Source organism: Chelonia mydas, chromosome 1 (assembly GCF_015237465.2).
Source record: "Chelonia mydas isolate rCheMyd1 chromosome 1, rCheMyd1.pri.v2, whole genome shotgun sequence".
Taxonomy (NCBI): Eukaryota; Metazoa; Chordata; order Testudines; family Cheloniidae; genus Chelonia; species Chelonia mydas.
The window spans coordinates 136,519,986-136,544,839 of record NC_057849.1 but is presented as its reverse complement, the minus strand read 5'-3'; the positions used below and the strand labels follow the sequence as shown (position 1 = coordinate 136,544,839).

Below are 24,854 nucleotides of genomic sequence, written 5' to 3'. Positions count from 1 at the left end.
TTGTTTCTTGCCACCATTCCTGTGTTTCGTACCCTTATTCATTACAAACTCTGTTTTTATATCCATTCTACATAAACCTGTCATCTCACATTCTATTCATGTACGTTATTTACCTCACAAATGTGACAATATTAAACTGAGATTATAGAAAACTTGATATAACTCCAATTTTATCTGCTATTTTAAAAGCAAATATCCTTTTCCCTTTGTTCTGCAACACATGGAAGGCATTTACACCATACAACTAGATTTGTTTTATTTGATTCCCTGTGTAGCCGTTTTGGCTAATAAGTTGCAATCAGCACCTTTCTAATGGCAAAAAAATTACTTATAGCTCAAGCCAGGATTCCTCTGAAAACAGTTTCTTCCCCTGTCCCCCAAGTTATGTCTGTCTAACGTAGTAAAACAATGCATGTTGAGGGAAATTGTGATCTCACTTACAGTGGTATAGATCTGGAACACGTCATTTAAAGCAGTTGACTTCTTTCAGGTTTACATCCATGTAAATCAGAGCAGAATTTGACCTGTTTTCTTCTAATGTAATTAGTGTGTATATAGATAAGAACAAGTTACATGTATACTGTAACTTACGTGATGAATGCAACAATTAATGTTTGTTTTCCAAATATAATTGTTATTTACAGTTGCCAGCTAATTATTCCTATTCTTTTAATCTGCACATCTTAAACTCATGAAGCAGGAGGTGGGTTTCCTGCAAACAGGCAAAAAATAAAAAGCACAAGAGAAAAAGGGTTTATTAAAAACATGAATCAGTGTCACACATTTGGGACTTGGAGGACATCTGAGGCCTGGTCTACATTACAAACTTAGGTCGACGTAAGCAGCTTTAAGTCGACCTAATAATGTATGCATCTGCACTACCAGGTCCCTTCCGCTGACCTAAATTGCTGTAATGTCAACTTCTGTACTCCACTGTTGCGAGAGGGGTAGTGCTTAATTCGATGCTCATGTGTCGACACAGAGGTAGAGCAGATGCAGCATTGTGTAATTTGACTGAATTGGCCTCCCAGAGGTGTCCCACAATGCTCTGCTGTGACTGCTCTGGAGAACTTTTTTTCAGATCTGCTGCACAGTAGCCTAGTTTGACTGGAAACCGTCCTCCACAGGTAAAGTCCCGGGAACTTTTGAATTCCCGTTTCCTGTTTGATCAGCATGGAGGGTTCGCTAACCCAGCTGATCATAAAGACTCAACACCCCAATGTGCTCCAGCATGGAGTACACAGGAGGTGCTTGACTTTATTGCTGTTTGGGGAGAAGCGTTTGCACAGGCACAACTCCGATCCAGCTGAAGAAATGCTGCCATCTACGCAAAGATCGCGCAGGTATGGGGGAGAAGGGCTACACCAGGGACACGCCACTGTGCTGTGTGAAAATAAAAACTTTGGCAAGTGTACCAGAAGACAAGGGAGGCAAACAGGTGTTCTGGTTCTGCCCCCCAGACATGAGCTTTTACCATGAGTTGCATGCAATTCTCGGTCGCAACGCCACCACTGCCTCCAAATGCCGCATAAATATGTCCCAGGAGTCTGAGTGCCAGGCCACCTCAGGCAACCGTGAGGAGGACATTCTGAATGAGGAGGAGGAGGAGAATGGGAGACAGGCAAGTGGTGGATCCTTTCTCCCAACAGCCAGGAGCAATTTTTTTTAACCCAGAGCCCAGCCGGTTGCAGGACAGAGTGGTGCCCGAGTGTGGTGCTGGAGAAGGCACCTCTGAGTATACATTTCCAGTCAAACTGTGTAGGGGTTACATGCTATTATATTTTATGTTTAATCTGAACAAAAAATGAGGTACAGTGGGTGTCTGTTTCCTGGTGACTGCTCTAGCTATACATTGTCAGTGCATACAGAGGGTGCTCCCCAAAAAAGACTGTATGTGAACAGGGATTGCCCAGGAATCTTCCATGGAGATCTCTAGGAAACTCTGCAATCCTTATTTCCTCCATGACAGTAGGATACTTTCCCATGCCATTCCAGTATTAACTCTGCTAGCATCATTGTGGCACACAGCATAGCAACATAAAGACCAGGTCTAAACCTAGACCCTCGCAGCATCTGCTCCCTTTCTGCCTCTGTTATCCTCAGGAGAGTGATATCACATAGGGTCATCTAGGGGAAATGGGGGAAGTTCTCATTATACAAGTGCTTGTACCGCAAACAATAGAGCATGTGATCCACCAACCCTCCCACACTGAATTCCGGGTCCCTCAACCATGCTTTCCCTAAAATGACATTGTTTTGGTTGGCATGGTTTGGCATTTACTATGAGCAGCATTAAGGGAGGATGTGTCTTCCCTCCCAACCCCCTCGCGAAGTCACCTTGGGAAAAGATAGCAATTGGGGAATCTTAATGCTGGTCCCAGTTCTCAAGCAACATCAATGTTGCTAGGGGGAGGGGGCATTGTCCAACTGCCCGCCTGTGCTCCCAATGCGGGTTTGCCACAAATTGCAGCACAAGGCCTGTCACCCATGCCCTGGGCCAATGGCTGGAACAGCAAACAGACGCATTGAATAGCTAGGGATTCTGATTATGTTCTGGCTTGCAGTGCAGTGTAATAAGGGGATTTTTTTTTTTAAATAGCAACTTTGCACCAGAAACTATGTATGCACTGACAGTGGTTGCCTTGTGCTTTGCATGCCTTACAGTGCAAAGCTTGTCCTTTGATACATCCTCCACACCAGAAGAGAGGCTTTTACAGATTAGAAGGCAGAAAAATAACACGTGGGATGACCTGTTCAGTGAGATAATGAATGCCTCTGGGACAGCTGAGACAGAGCTCAGAGCACGGAGGATTTCACTCTCCGAGAAACTGAACTTGGATGTTGTAGCAGGGTAGTTACCCTGCTCCTGCCCAGAAAGGGTTAACACCAGCCCTTGGAGAGGGCTGCGGCTGAGAGCCAACCAACAGAAAAGGTAGGCTGATTGGGAAGGCAGCCACAGCTGGGGCCATGCCCAGTTAGAAGACAGCTGGCCCTATAAAAGGGCTGTGAGCCAGGAGCTGGGTTAGTCTCTTTCCATCTTTGGAGAGAGATGGACCTAGCTGCCTGAAGGAGCAAAGGGTACCATGGACAGAGCAGTGTTGGGGAAGGGGCAGGCTGAGCTGGGGAGCTCAGGCCTGGCGACCTCCCAGGCTGCAGCTTGGCAAGAAGGCCTAGAGAGGTACTGGGCTGCAGGGAAAGGCAGTCAGTCCAAAACCCCCCCTTGCCATTGATGAATGCCCATTACACTTCTGTCTGCCTCAGTGAACAGGGGCTAGATGATGACTGGCAGTCGCCACTGAAGTGAGGTGGGCTTACAGGGTTGGGGGTTCCCCTGGGAGGGGAGACCCAGAGAGTGGGGATCCTGTCAGGGCAAAACCCCAAGGGTAAGGGGCACTGGGGTCCATGAGGGACACGGGGGGCCTGAGGCAGGTGAGCCAATGGCTAGCAGAGGGCGCTCTGGACTGGAAGCAAGCTAATTCCCAGGGCAATCAGCAGGAGGCACTGTGCCAGTGAGTCTCACTGCGCTACAGATATGGAGAGCATCCCGGGAGCAGGAGTGTGCAGTGCAAAAGGAGATCCTGTGGATAATGAAGGACCAATCGGACATGTTGAGGCATCTGGTTGAGCTGCAAGAAAAGCAGCTTGAGGCTAGACTTCCTCTGCAGCCACTGCAGAACTTCCTGCAAACATTGCCCTGTTCACAATCCCCCTCCTCCAAAAGTTCCATGAGCTGTGTGTGTGGTGGGTAGTTCAGTATCTCTTCCACTCAACACCGGTGGAAGGTACAAAGAACAGAAGGTGCCCATTCCAAGGTCTTTGATGGTCAAGAGTACTATGCTTTCGAAAACAAGCTGACCTTGTTTCTTCCCTCCCAATTTTATGAGCCTATTTGCCCAAGGTTAACTTATTTTTGTTTCAGTTTTTGTGTGTGCATAATAAAAGTAAATGTTTCATGCTTTCTTTATTCCAAGCAGCGGAGTTTGAGTGGAGGAAGGGAGGTACAGGGAAACTGATGCAATTGAGGGAATGCTATGGGAAGGCACAATGCAGATAAGCAGCGCACATTACTGTGGCTCATTACTGACACAGGTTTTCAAAGCTTCCCAGAGGTGCAGAGCTCCTTGCTGGGCTCTTCTTCTTGCTCTGGTATCTGGCTGCTCAAAATTAGCTGCCAACCTATTTGCCTCCAAACCATACCCTAGTGGAAACTTTTCTCCCTTTGCTTCACAGATATTATGGAACGTACAGTTGGTACCAATAACAATGGGGATATTGCTTTCACTGAGGTCTAACCTAGCAAGCAAACTGTGCCAGTGACCCTTTGAACATTCAAAGGCACATTCCACCACCATTCTCCATTGCTCAGCATGTTGTTGAATTGCTCCTTACTGCTGTCCAGGTGACCGGTATACAGCTTCATGAGCCATAGGAGCAAGGGGATTTCAATTTCATCAATGGTTATTTTGCAGTTTGGAAAGAAAGTCCCTTCTCACAGCTTTCTGAACAGACCTGTGTTCCTAAAGATGTGTGTGTCATGCACCTTTCCTGATCATCCCACGTTGATGTCAGTGAAAAGCCCCCTGTGATCCACCAGCACTTGCAACACCACTGAGCAATAACTCTCAGTTTATGTACTCTTTGGCCAGGTGGTCTGGGGCCAAGATAGGGATATGTGTTCCATCTACCACTCCACCACAGTTAGCGACCTCCATTGTGGCAAAACCATCCATTATTGCCTGCACATTGCCAAGAGTCACTACTCTTCTTAGCAAAAGTCAATTAATGGCCCTGCACACTTGCATCACAACAGCTTTCATGGTGGATTTACCTACTCTGAATTGATTCCCCACTGACCAGTAACAGTCTGGAATTGCAAGCTTCCAAAGAGCAGTCTCCACTCGCTTCTCCACTGTCAGAGCAGCTCTCAGGGCAGGGGAAAGCTCTTCACAAAGTTCCTGGAAAGAGGCCTTCTGCATTTGAAAGTTCTGCAGCCACTGCTCATCATCTCATATCCGCATAATGATGCGGTCCCACCAGTTACTGCTTGTTTCCTGGGGCCAAAAAAGGTGCTCCACTGTGTTCAGCTGATGTACAACTGCCAGCAGCAACCAGGAATTGTTTCCTTCTATGGCTTGCAGAAGGGCTGATTGCATGACATCGCAATGTTCCACATAGCAGCTCCTGTCTCGGCTCTGGAAATACTGCAGGATAAGGCGTGAGATGTTTGTAATGCTCACAACAGGAGTGCACAGCTGAGCAGGGTCCACGCTTCTTGGGTGCGGCTAAGTCAGGCTTTCAAAAAAAAGGCATGAAAAAACATGGGTTGTTTGCCGTTTATATCAGGGGAGGGAGGGAGGAAGGAAAGTGCATCATGGGAGGCCAAAGCCATGTTCCCATTACCACCTGTGACAATGTTTTGGTCCCATGAAGCATTACAAGCCCTTCCCAAAACACCTGTGGCTAGTTGCACTGTGGGATAGCGACCCGCAGTGCACTGCTCTGTGCATCGATCCAGGGACTGCTAGTGAGGATGCATTCCACCGAGACAATGAGTGTGGTGTGGAAACACACGACCAACTTAATTAATTCAGAGGCTTGATGTTGACTTTTGACTTTTAACTTTGTAGTGTAAAACAAATCTAAAGTGAGGGAGTCTCCCTACAATGTGTGAGGCAATATATAACATATTATGCGTGTGTGTATGTAATAGCCAGCAACTGCAAAATGTACCAGACAACTCCTAACTAGAGGACTAAATTCACTAGCCATAGACTGATACAAAAGATGAGTAGGTTGTCCACAAGAAAACTCTCTGGGCAATGTCCTAGTGACAAGCTCGCCACCCACCTGCAGCTGTTGGAAAATGGAAGGATGTGGGATTCTTTCTCAGTGCTTTCCTAGGGATGCTGCTAGGAGGCTCCTTCTTTTGCATCAGACTCTAGCTATTGAGTGAATGCTGCATTTGAAGGCCCTCTGGCCCCATTTGGCTGCTAGAGGGGGAAAAGGAGCTTTTTCAATTTCAGCTCTTGATCATCTTGCCTGACGTATGCTATGTTTCCTTGCTAAACTTTATTTTTTGTCTTCTCTTCTCTGCTGATTATTATCCATTTCGTAGCTGCCCCCAGGGTTCTGAATAGCAATATTTTAAAACTGGCCAGTCTTGTTAATTTTAATCTGTTTGGGAAAGGTATGAGCAGCAGCAAGAACTGTTAGTACATAACACTGTATCAGTTTATATTTGAAGATTTTCTCTGCAAGCACTAGAGCTAAAACCTTTTTTTTTAAAGCAAACTCAAAGATCTGCAGAAACTAATAGTGTAGATCCTGTACTCACCCAGGATAAATGGATTTTTCAAATCCTACAAATAACTGTGGAATCAGTATGAGGTGTGCATCAGGAAACGTGGTTTTTATTCCCAGCTCTCTCAGTGACATGCTGTGGGACTTTAGCCAAGTCTCTGTATCTATCTGTAAAATGGAAATAATAATGCTTATCTACATTTTTCCTTTGATTATAGTTGAAAAGCAAAAGTATTGTATCAAATTAATCATCATTCTATTTGTATTTAGCTAATAGTGCATTTAAAAATGGCTGTGTGCTCAGACGTTCTGGTTAAACTTGGATTTATGCTGGAAATGGCCCACCTTGATTATCATGCACATTGTAAGGAGAGTGGTCAGTTTGGATGAGCTATTGCCAGCAGGAGAGTGAGTTTGTGTGTGGGAGGGTGTGTGACAAAACCTGGATTTGTGCTGGAAATGGCCCACCTTGATTATCATGCACATTGTAGGGAGAGTGGTCACTTTGGATGAGCTATTACCAGCAGGAGAGTGAGTTTGTGTGTGTATAGGGATGGGGGGGTGAGAAAACCTGGATCTGTGCTGGAAATGGCCCACCTTGATTATCATGCACATTGTAGGGAGGATGGTCACTTTGGATAAGCTATTACCAGCAGGAGAGTGAGTTTGTGTGTGTGGTTTTTGGAGGGGGGTGGGGGGGTGAGAAAACCTGGATTTGTGCTGGAAATGGCCCACCTTGATTATCATGCACATTGTAAAGAGAGTGGTCACTTTGGATGGGCTATTACCAGCAGGAGAGTGAGTTTGTGTGTGGGGGCGCGGAGGGTGAGAAAACCTGGATTTGTGCTGGAAATGGCCCAACTTGATGATCACTTTAGATAAGCTATTAGCAGCAGGAGAGTGGGGTGGGAGGAGGTATTGTTTCATGGTCTCTGTGTATATAATGTCTTCTGCAGTTTCCACAGTATGCATCCGATGAAGTGAGCTGTAGCTCACGAAAGCTCATGCTCAAATAAATTGGTTAGTCTCTAAGGTGCCACAAATACTCCTTTTCTTTTTGCGAATACAGACTAACACGGCTTTTACTCTGAAACCTGTCAATATATAATTACTATTATTGTTATATATAATATTGTGTATTTAGGTATATATGCAGTAATTCCATCCTTCTATTGTAAATTTTCTTGCTCATTTGGAGCTGCATATTTTTTATTCCACTTGCTTCCTCAGCATTGTCTACAAAGTGAACATGTTTACATTATGGGGCAGGAGCCCATTTTCTCTGTTTCTTGTGAAGTATCTAATGCACCAAACTACTATTAATAACTTATAATGTATGTAGCTCTACTGTGTTATATTCATATGTCCATCTAAGTGTATACAATTTCAAAAATGCCTAGGGACTTTGGATCTGACCCTAATGGACATAGGAACCTAGGTTCCATCTTAAATGCCTAAATCACTTTTGAAAATGACACTTAAGCTCCCAAGTCATGTAGGCATTTTAGAATATTTTACCCAGTATCGATTATATAATATGGAATTGTATATCTATTTATATACATCTATTATATATCTGACAGTCCTGTTTGTAGATTATAATATGTATTATATGATTGTGACCATATGTATATGTATAATGTGGTGGTTATATGTGTATACAGCTATTACTATAGATCTTAAAACTTGATACCATACCCACACACATTTATACTTATTTCATTCATACAGAAAGCTGTACAGATAATTTACAGATAGCAATAATGCATAGGCTGACATTCTGGTATGTAAAAGTGTATATGAACAGTCTCACATTCAGATTTATATATCTACGTCAGACATTCAAATACTTTATATATTATAGATGGGGCTGGTAGCTTTACCTGTTATTAAGGTTGTCTGACACTTCACATTATAAGACTGTTTTCAGTTTTCTACAACTCTGACACACTTTAACTGTCTGAACTGAAATTTTCCATGCTGGGTGTCTACCTTGGGTGGAATTTTTTGAAAAGTTTTTTTCCAAAATGGTTCAGTCATTTCTGAGAACAAGGCTAGGGGAAAATGCATTTTGCAATGTTTAAAAAATGTTGGTGACCTTTTCTTGAAAAGCTCTAGCATTTCCATATTTTGGAACAGAGATTTACAGTTTGGCACCAAGGTAGCCTTTGTGTTAGGTATGTACCTTTCCCTGTTCCTAAGAAAATCCATTGAAATTTAGTCAGGTTATAAATTTGTGAAAAAATCAGTGTGCCCATGCTCAGTAGTCACACCTTAGAGTTTAACTGCTAAATTCTATGAAGATTCTGTGCATACTGACTATACTCCATCCTAGCCGCTCTGGACTCAGGTAAGGCCAGGCACTTGAACTAAGAACAGGGAAACTGTCTCTCCTGTGTTCTGAATGACCCCCCCTGCTGGCCCCAGGCAAGGTGAAGGAGGAAGCTGTTTGACTTTAATGCAGAAGAGATAAAACCCAGAAGGGGGAGATGGGGAGATGGTAGAAGTATATTGGGACAAAGAGACTGATGAGACTGGGTCTGGAAAAGAGAGGGAAGAAGAGAGAAAGTGTGATTGGGAGTTAGAGAAGAGGAGGGTGAGACTTGGTGGGAAAGGGGACTGGAAGCTGTGGGAAAGAGTAATCTGTGACTGAGTGGCCAACAAGACTGGGAGCTGAGGAATGGGGGAGAGGGTGAGATTGATTGGGCAAGGACACCTGGACTGGGGGAGGGAGAGAGAGAGAGAGAAAGAGAGAGAGAGAGTGTGTGTGTGTGTGCGTGCACAGGCAGAACAGGGAAGAGAAAGACTGGTGTAGGTGCTGGGAGGGAGGAACTGGGTTGGCTATACAAGGAGACTAGAGACAAGGATTGTGTGTTTGGGAGCTGGGACTAGCTGGGCAAGGAGCCAGTGGATGATGAGTGGGGGTGGGATGGTTGAACTGAGACTGGCTCGGCAAGAAGACTCAACTGGGAATGGGCAAAAGAGATCCACTCAGATGGGAAGCCTGGAGTGGGAAACTAGAACTGGCTGGGCAAAGAGATTGGGGCTGAGATGAGAAGCCTTAGGCGTGGAGATTGGGACTGGGCATGCAATAAGAATGGGACTGGGACAGTGAGTCAAAGATGAGGAAGAGACAGGACTGGGATGGGACAGAAAGGGTAAAGCTTGGAGGGGAACAAGTAGGAAGATCTGTGCCCATTAGAGCACACTCTCCTTTAGAGCCTGGAATGGAACCCGGGTTTCCTGAGGTTCACAATTCCTCTGCTGTCAGCAAGTATCCAGGAAACCCACTAGTAGAGTGACCCATCCCTCTCTAGCACTGGTCAACAAAGAGAACGAAAACCTACTACTGCTATCAGTTAGTCCCTTGGCTCAAGTAGCAGAAGTCTGTGCAGTGGGGAAAAAAAGTTCCAGTCATCCTGTTGATGAACCATGTAGGTTTCACTATGACGCCACATGAAGGAATGAAGCCTAACACTCAAAAGTTAGGATATGCCAGAAGTAAGGCTGCTTGTACAAACTTAGTTGACTCCCTTGTACTCCCAGTCTTTAATTACATGATCACATACTATTTTTTTCCATAGGACTTCTATTTTTTCATTTAGTTCACAGATAGACTTGCTCTGGGGATGAATCAGGGTTGTATAACGAAGGAAACTCTTGTCAGTGGCAACGGATGAAGCAGGGGTGCTAAAGTAGAAATGAGTGTCATGAATGAGGCAAGAGACCGTAGGAAGAAGAAAGGATGATCTCATGGTTAATACTAACCTGGAGAATGGGATCAGGATGGATTAAAAATCTGGGTTTTTTAAATTAATACAATATTTACATGTATTTAAATCAAAATTTTAAATTTAAACTAAATAGTTATTTAAATAAACCCTTTCAAAATTTAATTTGAAATTGACAACCATTGTTAAGCCCTGAAAATAACATACTTTATTAAAATAATTTAAAGTCAAACCACTGAACTACTGGAAGTCACCGGAAAAGCACCTGAAAAAGCACCAGGTTTTGTGGAGTGCTAACCCAGCTTTTGACAACAGTAGCCTCTTCTGCAGGTGCACGGGAAGTAATATTTCTTCATTTCATTTTATTCAGTTCATTTAGTCAGTTAAATGGCTATAGTTCATTCAAAGTTGAGAAACCAATTGGGATTTGAAAATGTATGAAACCTTGTTTTCGCTACAATTTGTGAATAAAAACTAGGTGTGAGCGGATGAGATCTATTAGTTCTAAAATCTTGAAGGACATAGTGACCAGAAATATTCAGTTGAACATACTAAATATAGAGAATACTTCCTTTATTTAATAAATCAGTTAGCAAAACATGTTCAGATAAACTTTTTGATACACATTTTTTCTTACATTTCCAGCACATTTGAGGTAATTTTATTTAATACAAAAATTAAATACTGTTTTTGTGCATTTTAATTTAATTTGAATTCCATCCACATGTAGCTTGATAAAAATGACAAGTAAGAAATTAATCATTCAGTAAATAAGAAATGTATCATTAACCATTTTCTAAAATAATAAAAAATAAGAATCTTAATAAATGTAAATTAAGCTATATGATTGCCTAAATAAATGTGTATGGATATATTGTATCCTCATGGTTAGCAAAAAGAAACACAATATGTAGTAGAAAGGCTAAATGTAGCTGCAAATCAGCATGTTTTAACCGTTACCAACCATTGAGAATAAACCCTGAACTGGAGTCTATCTTTACCTGTGCCACAGAGTTCCTAGCTGATTCTAGGTAAGTCACTAAACCCAAACTTTTCAGAGGTTTCCACTAAATGTGTTTCTTATTTTCTGAGTACCCAACTTAAGACCTGGGTCTGATTTGCCTAAGTAGTGATCACTCAGAGCTGCAAATGAGGTCAATAGAAGCTGTGCTTTGAACATATGAAGTGCTATATAATGTTAAGTACTCTGTAAAATCAGCTCCTTTGTGTCTCAAATTAGACACCCAAAATTAGTGGAAACTTTTTATCTTAAACGCTCTGTGCCTCAGTTCCCCATCTGTAAAATGGGGATAATAATCCTCCCTCATCTTAAGTGTTATTGTATTTTGAAAATAAATTCATTAATGTTTGTGCAGCATTTAGATACTATAGTGATTAGCATCATAGAAAAGTCAATGAGAAGGTTAATAATTCTGTTTTCACAACATGGTTTGAGTTGTGTGCAATAAATAAGGCATGTGTTTAACAATGAGAAAACAAAATATTGAATAGCTGTTCATTAAGTGAGCACTGTCTATCCTTTGCACTAAATGAGCAAAGGTCCTGTGGAAAAAATAGTATGTGATCATTTCATTGAAGACTTGCGTTGAACAAGAAGCCTTAATTCTGGTATTTACTAACTTTTGAGTGCTTGACTTTGCAATCATAATAATGGTCTTTTAACCTAGTTTTTGTGTTTGTGACATATTACACACTAATTTTTACACCCTCTAGAACTCTCTGTATAACTATATGTATGTATAAAGCAGGTATAGAATTGTGTGTGAGAATGAATATATGCTTATTTATATACCAGTATAATTGTCTGCCTCTACACTTCTAGGTAGATGTGTGTGCGCTTGGGGATGTGTGTATACAGTATTTACATACACTCACCTGTAGGGGGCGGTTTAGCATCCTCATGCTTCTTGGGTCTAAAAAACCCACAGCACTGAGCCTCAGAGCCCGGGCCAACTGGCTTGGGCTTGTGAGGCTCAGGCTTTGGGGCTAAAAATTGCAGTGTCGCTGCTCAGGCACCCAAGTCTTGGACTGAGTCCTAGAGCCTGGGCTTGGAGCTGAAGGGCTACGTTGCCCTTTTATAGCCCTGCAGCTGAAGTCCCAGGAGCCTGTCAGCTGACAGGGGCCCGACCTGGGGGTTTCATTGCCATAAGACGCGCTGGAAAGCTGGGTTTGTGGGATCCAGGCTTGTGGACTTGGCATGGCCAAGCCTGTGCTTGAGCATCCCTTCCAGACTGGGTTTCCAGTTGCTGGCTCCCAGCCCTGCTTGACTGAGGTCCAGACTGCAAAATGACAGGGCTGAGACCCCGGTCACTGCGGGACTCAGGGGCTGACCCTCCCCGCAGGCTCCTAAGACCCCGGGCCTGAGTGACTCTGCTGGCCTGAGTCTGACTGTGTGTGGACAGGAAAGCCTGAAGCAAACATTGACGAGGGCGGGCTTGCACCCAGCGCCTGCGGCGGGCGCCTGCCCCCTCGCGCGGGCTCTGGTGGTGGGGAGGCGGCGGCAGCCCCCAGTGCGGCTGGCGGGCATGCGCGAGCGCCCCACTAACATGGCGGCGGCGGCGGCGTGAATCCGGGCGGCGGGGGCTGCGCGCTACTTGACAGACCCACGAGCCGCTGGTGGCGCGCGAGGAAGCGGGCGGCTCCTCCCCCCCGCTCCGGTCCCCTGCCCGGTGAGTGGCGGCGGCTTGGCGGTGCCCTGGGCGGCGGGGAGGAAGCGAGAGACTCACCCCAGAACTGGCCGGGGACGGGGGTGGAGAAGCGGGGCAGCTGCCCCCTTGTTCCCCCGGCTCCTGGGCGGGGGCGGCGGCTGGGGGACGCGTGGGGCTGCGCCGCCTGCAGCGGCCGCCGGTGGAGACGGTGGGTCGGGCTGGGTCTTTTCTCTCCTCGGGCTCCAAAGCCGCCTCCCGGCCTCTCCCCGCTGCCCCCCATCGCTGCCCCTCCCGGGCTCGGCGGCGCTTCTCGGGGCAGGTATTGGCGCTGGCCCGGCTGCGCCCCGCGTGTGTGTGTGCGGGGGGTCTGTCCCTGGTGTGTTGTGCGGGGAGTAGATGCCCCCAGCCCGGGCAGGGGCTTTGCTGCTGCCGCTTCTTGCTCAGGGCATCGGTGCGCGCCCCCCCATTGCCCCCCGGTCCTCAGAGGGAAAACGGGAGGCAGGGGGATGTGGGGCGCTGGGGGGGGAGAGGGTGTCTGTAAATCGTCCCGAACAGTTGGGGGCAGGGCTCGAGGGGAGCTGGGGATCTCTTCCCGCCCCCTGCACCCTGGATCATGCTCCTGCAGCCCCCTAGGGCTTGGGCGAAGCGGGAGCAGCCTTGGCCAGCCTGAGCCCGGAGGCTTGGGGGGTAAAAGCTGCAGAGCCGGCTGGTGAGGAGGGACTGAAGTCCAGCGGGTGCGGAGGGTCCATCCCAGCCTCTTCCCTCCCAGCCCAAGTCCAGGGGCGAAGGGGGTAAAAGAGCAGCCGCGAGGAGGGGGATACGCTACCTACCCCCAGTTCAGTGAGCGGCCGCCCGCTAGCTCGCGGCTTTCCCGGGGCTGGAGCTCCCTGTCCCGCCTAGCCCTGCTCCTGGGGCCGCAGCCGCGAAGGCAGCGCTGCATCCTTGGCACCGCTCGTCGCACTCAGCCCTGCTTGAGGGCGGCAGGGGCAGAGCGGGAGGGTGCCCAAGCAGCCGCTGCTGCTCCCTTGGCTGGTGCCCCGTTATCTGTGCATCTACCTGTCCCTGAGCCAGGGGATCAGCGCTGAGAAATGCCTGGAGCGTCTCCTCCCCGAGCCAAGCCGCTTGCTCTCTACCGTGCGCACAGCCCCGTTTGTTGCGGGGGCCCCAGGATCGCCAAGGTGCGGGTGTGAGCGTTTGACAGGAGCTGTGGCTAGGACACACCTCCCTGTGCTGGAGGGGTGTATTCTCCTCCTTCCTAGCAGCGGCGGCGCCTAAATGCACTCGCGGGGACCGCTGCTGCTCTCGATCTAGGGCAGGAGCTTCACCCGAGCGGATGGGATCGGGCGCATTGGAGGAGCGGGTTCAACAGATCTGCACTTGCATCCCCTCATTAGTGAATTTATACCCTCGTCAGTAAGGCAGAGCTCCAGCGAAAGTGAACGGGAGTTTTGTCTGAGGAAGGGCTTGGCCTGAAATGGGGCGGTGGGAGGGGAGAGTGTTGCACGGAGCGGGCTCCTGCCGTAGCGCAGCCTTAGCCAGGCTGGCGGGTTCCTTTTCCAGCCGGAGAGAAGTGCCGGGCAGTAGGAATAAGGTTTCCTTGTTGCTTACTGTATGTGTGGTTAGCAAGAGACTAGTCAATGCCTCTCTGTTCAAGAAAAACCCATGATGGTCCTGAGCAGTAGATAACTGTGTTTTATGTTTTTCCCTTCTGAATGTGTATGGCAGTATGTTTATTTTTCAAATATCACTCCTTAGAGCCAGTGAAAACCTGTCTAATTTTGTATGACCACGAAATGAAGTACTCTCATAATTTTTAAAATTTGTGTTTCTTGAACCTGTGTTCACCTGAAAATGTTAAAATGATAGCGAAAATGCCCAAAAAACAAAGAATAAAACCTCTAATCAAAACACCTTTACTAATGTGTTTGTTGCTTTTCAAAAATGGGTCATACTGTGATCATTTACTCAATAGATCACTGTTCAGATTGGCAGAATGCAGAGTATAAAGCTTTAGGGGTTGGGGAACACTCATACTACACTTGGAAAATACGCCATGTTAAAACATGCATAAAGTTCAGCTTAAAATTAATTTATGCCATACATACAAGTGATTGCAGAGTGAGTTAGTATGGGTTTATAAGGGCTTGTTTTTCAGAGATAACTTTCTTGGGGGGTATTGTATATGATTTTTGACAAAGAATGAAATATTCGTTTGCAAATTTCATAAAAAATAAATCCTTATCTGTCAGCCACTGTCTGTAGCCATTGGGGCAAATTGCAGAACAGATTGCAGTGGCATAGTAATTAAGTGAAACCTTATTTTATTAAAGCTAAATTTCATGCTCAGTTAAACTTTAGGAATAAAAAAGCACTTTCATGTGTTTTTCTTTCCTGAATAGTTACTTATTGTAATTTAAAATATGTTAATGCCTTTCTTCTTCCCACAGTCATTTAATTCTCCTCTTTCCGATTAATCAGCTATAAAGGACTGCAAAAATAATTAAACAGCTTTATAACCTAGGAATTATAACAAATAGGAGGAGTAATATTTTGTCCGGATACGTAAATATTTTGGTGAGGTAATAATTCATCTTAAAAATTATTTTAACCTCATTGTTAGCTCTTGGTAATCCTAAAATTAATCGAACAAATCTGATGATTAAGTGAGGAAAACCCTTATATTTTAGAGATTGATAATGGCTTTTCAAAACACACCTCAAATGCCAACATTTCTTCAATAATAATTTTAAGTACAATCTTACTTATAATCAAACTGAATATGAGATCTGTAGTATTTTTTTTCCTGTCAAATATTTCAGTTTTAAATTAATTTAGAGCTTCTCAAACTCTTTTATAGGATGGATCATATTTTAGTAGGTTTCAGAGTAACAGCCGTGTTAGTCTGTATTTGCAAAAAGAAAAGGAGGACTTGTGGCACCTTAGAGACTAACCAATTTATTTGAGCATGAGCTTTCGTGAGCTACAGCTCACTTCATCGGATGCATACTGTGGAAACTGCAGAAGACCATATTTTAGTAGTTTGTCTCACGGACAACAACCCTGCCATTTGTAATCACTTAAAGTCACTGTGGTAACTGGAGCAACCGCTTACATGGGAAAAGTAATGTTAGGGAAGCTTTAATGTCTTTCTAGATGTTTTTAAAGCAGTTTAACAGCAGGAAATAAGTAGCAGAGCCAGCACCATGTGGGAAACCAGTACACTCTGATCCACCAGCAAGTTCTCCACAGACCACCAGTAGCCTAGTAACCACTGAGTTATCTCTGCATTAGCAGTGCATTCTGAAAATATATTTGTACAATCAAATTATGTATTTATTAACAAGAAGAGCTAATTTTGTGAGTAGTGCTTAATATTTACTGTACTGTCAGGGTGATTTTACTTGAGTTAGTGTAAAGAAAAAATAAAGAAAAAATAAACTAAGTAGAAAAATTTTCTGAACTTTTTATTTTCAGCGTCTGATTAAATGAAAGCTTTGCAATAATGCAGACATGCTGCAGTGGAGAAGAGTGTGATGTAACACCAAAGTTTATCCCTCTAAATATGAATATTGAAATGATTTTAAAACTAAAGGCCCTTTTAATAAAGTTTCAGGTGCACTGTTTGAATATGAGTCAGTGATATGACTCTTTAAAACAAAATACTTGAAATTAATATTTCACTGTGAGGATTAGCTGACAGTGCTAGTACTCTTGTTACCCGCACACTGTACGGCACTCACCTTTACCCTTTCGTGAGCTCAAGGTGTAACCCGGTAAATTTAGCCCCCCCGCCCAACTTTCCAAACCTTCTGTGGGTTTGTGGGGTCTTTTTACCAGTGAAAGATCCTTACACGGTAATATCTTAACCTCTATTTATTAACAGTTACCAAAATCTTACACTCTTGCTATCTAGTTGCTATAAATAATACCTTCTGTCTAGCAAATTTGTTTTGCTGTATACATATATATACAGTAGTGCGTTTAAGAATAAATATTTTGCAGTAATTGTTTAAACTCTGCAAAAACATTTGCTCATTTTCTAGCATATACTATAAGTGGTGCAAGGATATATTGTAGCTGCAAGAAGAAACTGAATAGATACCCAAAGCTTAGCTAAAGCTTTGATGTATGGAATATTCTTCTATTTTAAAATCTGGTTATATGGTAAATGTTTATTACACTTAGGAAAGTTGAGTGAAAGAGCAGCATCAGACTTCCCAAATATATCTATATTTTAACTTTTCTCATTACTTCTTTGAGCAGGCAGGTGTCCTTTACTGCTGGTGACTCCCTCACTGGATCCAGGTGCAATGTCCGAGCAAAATAAATGGCAAACTGCTCCATGTTGCTGCTTAATCTCAAAGGAGTTGTTGATAGGTGGTGGTGGTTCCAATACAAGACCAAGAACATCCAGGCAACTACCTGAATTTAAATGGTGCTGAGAATTTATCTCAACCCTGTTCTTTTGTTTCAAGAGATGGTGACCCAGGCTTCCTTATGAATGGAGGATGTGAAAGATGCTGGATAAAAATCCACAGAGCCCCTGCTCTTTGCATGTGGGTCCCCAGATTCTATTAAGCACGTTCCATGTTTTTTTCTTCGGAATTGGGTTGTGGACCGCCACTTCAGTGTGTGAGCTGGAAGTGCGGGAACCATTTCTAATTACAGTACTATTTATTGTGTGTGCGCCCAGGAATTTCAAAATCTATTTTATTTATTCAGATTTGGGAAAATATCTATTGGCACACAATGTATGTCCTAGCTGTCTACCCCAGAAATGAAGACATGCAATATCATAATATAAAGGACTGTGCTGTAGGCTTCACTGAGACTTAAACACAAAGAAAATGGGTCAAGAGACTTTTGAGGTCTGGGATCTCCCAGCTCAAGTAAAGGACCAAGTGGACTTTAAAACTTAGCAAGTGAGTATATCATGCATCCGACGAAGTGGGTATTCACCCACGAAAGCTTATGCTCCAATACGTCTGTTAATCTAGAAGGTGCCACAGGACTCTTTGCCTCTTTTAAAGTGAGTATAGTTGTCTGTTAGTCTTGATAGGACAGTTTGTAAATAGGGAGCACATGCATCCTCTCTTAATAAAGAAAATACAAAACAGTGCCCCAGAAACTTTGCTCCCTAAAGTTGAGAACGGTCTGTTTTTTTTAACACCTGATTTTTTTTTTTTTTTTTTAACTTTAGACTTTGGTTTCGTCACCTTTGCGATGATTTTATAGTTGGACTTGTGTTTAGTGTAACAGGAAATTCCAGGATCTTAGTTAAAATTCCAAGATGTTTTGGTAATAGTTACTTAAAATGGTGCTTGGTAGTTTTTAAAAATAGAAATTGGCTGGCTTCTCTTAAGATCTCTCATGTAGGTGCTAAAATTTGCCATATTCTGATGGTCTCTTCATGTAGTGGTAGAAAGACATACAATATTTGTTGTGTGTTAGGGCAGTGCTTCTCAACAAGGGGCATGTGTACCCCTGGGGGTACACAGAGGACTTCCAGGGGGTACATTAACTCTTCTAGATATTTGCCTAGTTTTACAACAGGCTACAGAAAGCAGTAGCAAAGTCAGTACAAACTAAAATTTCATACAGACAATGGCTTGCTTATACTGATTTATATGCTATACACTGAAAAGTAAGTACAATATTTATATTCCAATTGATTTACTTTTGAATTATATGGTAAAATGAGAAAGTAAGCGATTTTTCAATAATAGTGTGCTGTGACACTTTTGTATTTTTATGTCTGATTTTGTAAGCAAGTACTCTTTCAGTGAGATGAAACTTGGGGGTATGCAAGACAAACCAGACTTCTGAAAGGGATACAGTAGTCTGGAAAGGTTGTGTGCCACTGTGCTGGGTGATAGAGTTTATTTCTTAACTGGGTGGCGATGTCTGGTCCTGGCAAGGCATAGTTCAGTTAAATTATATTGCATGTATATTTTGATGCGTAGTTGAGGGACACTTCCTTTATTTCTGACACACCCTATAAAAAGTAACATGACTAAGTTAATTTTTAACTTTAGTTTCTTCTTCGGGTATGTGTCTGTATGAATCCGACTGTAGGTGTGTATGTGCCTTGTGTGTGAGGTCAGGTTTTTTTTTTTGAACAGCATTGTCTGGGGATGCACGTGCACCCTGTATCTCCTTGGGCTCCCGAGTGAGGGCATAATGGGTAGAGTGGGTGAAATTTATTTCTCCCCTTGCAGTTTCTTCTTATTAACCATGATAGTGAGACAAAACCTGGCGAATGTCCAACCCACTGCCTTCTCTGATATTCAAAGGCCTATTCTCAACTAGTTCGGTGGGGATCTTCACCATCCTTATCCCTTTAATTTCTTTAATTTGGATGTTCAAAAAAAAAAAAGCACCCCCAATAGAAGGGGGACAAGATGCTTCACGACAAACAGTATGGCGGACTCTAAACCTTCAAGGTTTGAAACCTTCCTGACCTGCGAGAGCTCATTCCCCTGGTCAATGAGCATAGCTGATGCCTGTTCTATCTGGGGGAGGGTCAGATCCTTAAGAAGTGTTCAATTTCTAAATCCTCTTCAGGGATTCACAAATTGAGGGCCGGGCAGCTGAAACGGAACCTGCTTAAGCAATGTGTGTGCATCATCTCAGACCTGGAGGAGATAATCACCTCCAAAGAACTGGAAGGGTCTTCTTCAGTATGTTCTTCTATGAGCAGACAGCACAGTCCAGCAGTGATGGAAAGGCAGGAGAGAATACACTGTAGAAATCAACACCATCGTATTTGGCACCAGCAGCCGGTACACTGACACCATCAACCCCTTCAGTGCTGGTATTGATAGATTCAGTACTGGCTTCAGTGCTGGCACTTTTGGCACTGACAGTGTCATCACTGGAACCAGCATGAGCACCCCAAGGCAAGGGTAAATTGAAAGGCAATGCCAGCCAAAGTCCAGATACTGCTCCAAACACCATGAAGCATTGTTCCAAAGAGGGGAACAAACCTCACTCTTCCAAGGACAAAGTGGCTAAGCTCTCTGGTAAGAGAGTGGTGCCATGTAAGATGGCACTGTCATTGGCTGTGCTGATTATGGGACTAAGATGTGCCTTCATGCATCTCTGGAGATACTCTCCTGGTATGTCCAGTGACACCAGTCACTGGAGCTGAGACATTATCACATAGCACTGCCATTTGTGGAGAGTTATTCATCATCGCTATTGCCAGACTTTGCCTTCTTCCTGGTATCAAGCAGGGATGTCTCTCCTCTACCTTTTGAGAGTGACCCTAGAGGCAGCACTGGAGATCACTCATGCAGGGCACCACTGCAAAGGAGGTGCAAGTAGCATTGATCTAACCAGTCACAAATGGGCCAGTGTCAATATAAGAGGCTGTCCTGGCTCGTCTGTGGACCATCGTTTCAAGCATCCACACCAAATTTCCCCCTCCTGTAAAGAGGTCTTCCAGGGGGTACGTCAACTCATCTAGATCTTTGCTAGTGTTTTTTATGCACCTGTTGTAAAATTAGGCAAAGTCAGTACAAACTAAAATTTCATACAGGCAATGATTTGTCTTACTGCTTTATATACTATATATGGAAATGTAATATTTATATTCCAATTAATTTTATAATTTATGGTAAAAATGAGAAAGTAAGCATTTTTTTTTTCGGAAACAGTGTGCTGTGACACTTTTGTATTTTTATGTCTGATTTTGTAAGCAAGTCATTTTTAAGTGAGGTGAAGCTTGGGGGTGTGCAACTCAAATCACTCCTGAAAGGGGTACAGTGGTCTGAAAAGGTTGAGAGCCACTGGTGTAGTCAGTGTGGATCCCACTGTAGGTGGGCATGTGCCTCATGCACCTGCAACTATTCTTTTTTTTTTTTTTTTTTTTTTTAAATAGTAGCGTCCATTGGGGCCGCTCCTCTGCCTTGTGCTGCCTCCTCAGTTGCTATCCTCCATCAATATCCTAGAGATTCAAAGGCCATGGACTCCAAAATCCAGGGATGAAGGACATGTTCTGGGATCTACACTGACTACTGTAACATCTCAAAGTACTTTATATTGATAATTATCTGGTCCCAGTGTGAATCTCAAGTGCTTCCTGTGTGCCAGTTTAATGGCTATATATAGGAACTCACCTTGCAGGTTAATAGCCATGAACCAGTTGAGATTGCACACACGGGGTGCTGGAGGAAAGCACTATATTCTGGAATCTGAGACTATACATACAATTTGTTCAGTCCCCTCAGGTCTAGGATAGGACAAATCCCCCCTTTCTTCTTCGGGAAGGAGATAGTGAAAGTAGAAGCCTCTACTGTACTACTTAAGAACCCTTCCATGACTCCTAGCAGAAGCAATATGGCCACGTTTTCCCCCCCCCTCATGAGATGAGTCCCTGAAGAGTAACAGGGAAAGGGTTGAGTAGGGTGGAGAGCATGGAAGTGAATGGGATAGGCAGGGGCAACTATGTGCTACACACATTTGTCCGAAGCGATATTGGTCCACGCCCAATGGAATGAGACAAGGCAGCTCCTGAAGATGGCTGCTAGTTCCTGATAGGCTCTGATATGGTTGCTAACATTCCCATCAAATCTGCTGAGAAGGTGCCCACCAGACAAGTAGCACAATCATTTTTGCAGTGGGTACTCTATCTGCCCCCAAAATAAGGACGAGACAGTTATCTCTTTCGGGCTTCCAGTATGGGGTTGGTGTATACATCCCCAGCAACCTCAGAGTGGTCCTTTATCCATTGTGTATTGAAAAACTCCATCCCCTGAAATAGGAGGTCCTGGATGGCATATTGGACTTCTCTTGGTATTCCAGATGCCAACAGTCAGTAGTCACGGCCATGACTATCAACCTTGTGGCCATGTCTGTGTAGTCTGTAGCTTCCTGGAGGCCTCTGCTTGCTTTTTTTTTTCTGATGACCTCTAAGGTCCTCCCTAGTGCCCTGTGGTACTTTCGTCAAGAAGGGATCACCCTTTCCCATGTCAGTACATTATATTAGGTGAACAATGCCTGGCAGCTGCCACCCAGAGTTGTAGGCAAGACAAGTAATGCCCAGACAGGTCTAGCTTTTGGAGGTCCTTGTCCATGTGCCTTTCACAGATTTCAACGTTTCCAACACTGCTGCCTCTACTAATGATCCTGGATTTTGATGACAATAGAAGTGCTCAAAGTTTTTCAGAGGCACCTAGCAGCAGTCAGCCACCTGTTTAGACGTGGGCTGAATGGTGGCTGGGGTTTGCCAGAGCCTGTTGCTGTCTCTAATATGCCCTCGTTGAGAACCACTGAACTACACCATCTCGAAGCACCCCTCCTCCCTTACCACACACATGCAGTGTCTTGTTTGTTCTCTTGTTAGGTCACGTCTAAAATTCTAGATTGTAGGCTCCTGGGGGCTGTGATCTTGTGTGTGTGTTCTGTGAAGTATCTACCATTATTTATCTCACATTAAAAGATGTGGTAGGTGTTGCTTGTAACTATAGTAGGCACAACTTTCTCAGACACTTTTTTTTCAAGGTGGTGTCCCTTTAACACATAGGCAGTTCTCCCCTTGTTTGTTTGTCTTAAGCAAGTAAGGCATTGAAGGTAGAGGTCTTCACCAAACCACTTAGTTTTGTATCTGAACCTTCGGCTTTAAAATTTGACCAACAGTTTGTAGTTAAAATGTGATATGGTAAGCAAAATGAGTCTCTTACTGGAGGGAATGGGCTTCGTTGCCAGGTATCTCAAGTTGTTGCTGTTTTAAGGTAATACGATACCCTTCTTAGCTTGGACAAAGAGTAGGTTGAGACTCTTAGCAAACATTAGCTCATAGAGCATCTGAAACTTATAAAACCTACAAGAGAGTAGCACTATTTAAATTAGGTGCATGTATATAAACAAGAGTATGTACCATTATTTAAGCACCTGGATTCTATCATGGTCAAATATAGGAAAACCTGATGGAATAGATGTTATTTTTGTGTTACTTTTTAAAGCCCATGTAAAAGAAAAGTTTGATATGTAAGTACATTTTATGTGAGAAAGAAGTGAAGGGCTTTCATTGCCATCCATAGTTGAGTCAGAGTTACCAGTGGCACCACCATGAAGTTGGAACTGAATAATTAGGAGTCAAAATTGTGTGGAAAGGACAGATAATGGTGAGAGGGGGTTATACTGGGGGTGATAAATGAAAATGATAAATAGCTATGTGTGTAGGGGTGGGAGGGAAGAGATCAGGAAAGTTAGTCTGCTGGTACCAAGCAATATTTTCTTCTCATTGTAGAAAAATGTTAACCATCTGGATTTGTGAATACATTTTCTACTGTGTTCAGCTACAATAAATTTTATGGAAAAAACTGACAGTTTTTAAAGGAAGATCCTTCTGAAATGCTTTGATTTAACTGGAAAACTTATAGTCTGTTTTTTCCACCATATGAAATGGGATGGAAAAGGTGCTTTTTCAGGGTAAATAATGCAGCTGGGCAAATACTGCAGCAAAGTATTTGCAAAAATTCTGTTATTTTTGGTGACTTCTTGTTTGTTTGTTTTTATCCACAAGAATGTTTGCAGAAAATGGAGTGTTTTGCGGAGTTTTCACACAAATATGTTTTTGTCAATATTAGCACTGGAAATGGTCTTGCTGGCTTTTGAAAGTTGAGATTTGGAAGCCAATTGAAGGGGGAGGGAAGTTGTTTTTTTGAAGAGGGGCAAGAGTTAGCAGGTGGGGGATGGTATGCAACCACCACCATCGGAGGTTGTAGACTTGTATCCCTAATCAGGCACAGGAATGTGTGTGAGCCTGGAGTTCAGCTGTGTACTTAGGAAGGGAATAATCTATCTGGGACCTACTTCCTTCAGAAGCATCTTTTGTGACGGTAAGTAAAAGCTTGTGTCCTGTCCTGAGGGGACTCCAGCCTCCCATGTGCAGATGACTTCACTGATCCTCCTGTGTAGGTGAGGATGAGCTGCAGCAGTAAGTAGTTCTGGTGAGGGAGGATCTGTGTACTGCCTTTGTCAGCATCTCGTAGGTGGTGGCAGTTGGATAGTGCTGGCTTTTTAAATTGCCAGTGAGAGAGACACCTTTAAATGCAGAGAGAGGATGCTCACGGAACGTGTGCCTGCTAGCACTGTGGGTGCAGGTAGCATGGCATCTATTTAATCCAGTATGAGACTGCCACATAGGAGGAGTCTGTAGCTGGCTTTGAGGAAATGGTGGGCCTGCAACTTCTGCCATTTGCTGCTGTACTGGATCCTGCTGATCTTGTTAAGCTTCCTCTTGCTGCTGCAGGGGCCTGTACTGTGACTGACTCTGTGCCAGTAGGTTCCAGGACTGTCTGTGTTGCCCATGCTCCAACAAAAAAAAATAAAGTAATATATTTGGTATTGTTAGGTTTGTGTTAAGAGGCTGACAAAATTAAAGCTTTATTATTGTTTCAGTAAGTACTCGAGTTTAGTGTTTACTAAATTTATCCCCAAGTTGTTTGGATACTAAAATTATTTTAGGGGAAGGGAAGTGTTGTACTCCCCCCTTCCTCCCCCCCCCCAAATGTATTTAAACATCCAGTGTATGGGCACAGGGAGAGTGTCACTATTTACTACACACAATTTTTGGGTGCACAGAATCTTTAAGATATTTTGGAGTTAAGCACAGTATCTGTAAAATGATCAGCAGTGATATAGTTAACACTACTGACAATGAAATTGTCATCTTTCATTTCGGAATTAACCTTGGGTCAGTCAGAACCTTTCTGAAATATCAATTAAAGCTGTCATCAGTTACTCTGTTCTTGGAAGACTTTCTTCACAACCATGAGGGTTAAAAGCCTTTTGAAAAATTAAAAAAAAAAATACCGTCAATTCTGGCTCACAGCTCTGTGGCAAAGGGGTGGATTTCACAGCTCCAGAATAACAGTGCTCTGTCCATAGACCCTCTGTAATACTAGCTTCCAGAATCCTGGAGCTTAGAGGTAATGCTGATTGGACCAGGGCAGAGTACCATAGATAATTGTATAAGGACTTCCCCTCTAGCTTCTCTAAGTGCTGCTTTTACGTTGTTGGTGCTGCTGGTTGCTTTGGTAGAGAAGTGCAAACAGCTCTATAGGGATCTCTAGCATCCCATTCCATACTAGTGTCTGGGCATCTCTTATTACACTTGTAATAGGAATTCCCTTCTCTCTCTCTTCCC

The 24,854-nt window shown here is 43.9% G+C and overlaps 1 protein-coding gene across 2 annotated transcripts in view; it reads left to right on the top strand.

Annotated features, from left to right (window-relative positions):
- The window catches only part of SCML2 (Scm polycomb group protein like 2), a 150,269-nt gene that overhangs the window by 12,315 nt on the left and 113,100 nt on the right, over positions 1-24,854 (top strand). Inside the window, exon 1 of one of the 2 annotated variants that reach the window (XM_037901144.2) lies at positions 12,587-12,721. The exons of the other annotated variant lie outside the window; for it this stretch is intronic. The gene's annotated coding sequence lies outside the window, so the exon portion shown is untranslated. Of the gene's footprint in view, positions 1-12,586; positions 12,722-24,854 lie in introns of those variants that run through there. 2 annotated transcript variants of the gene reach the window in all.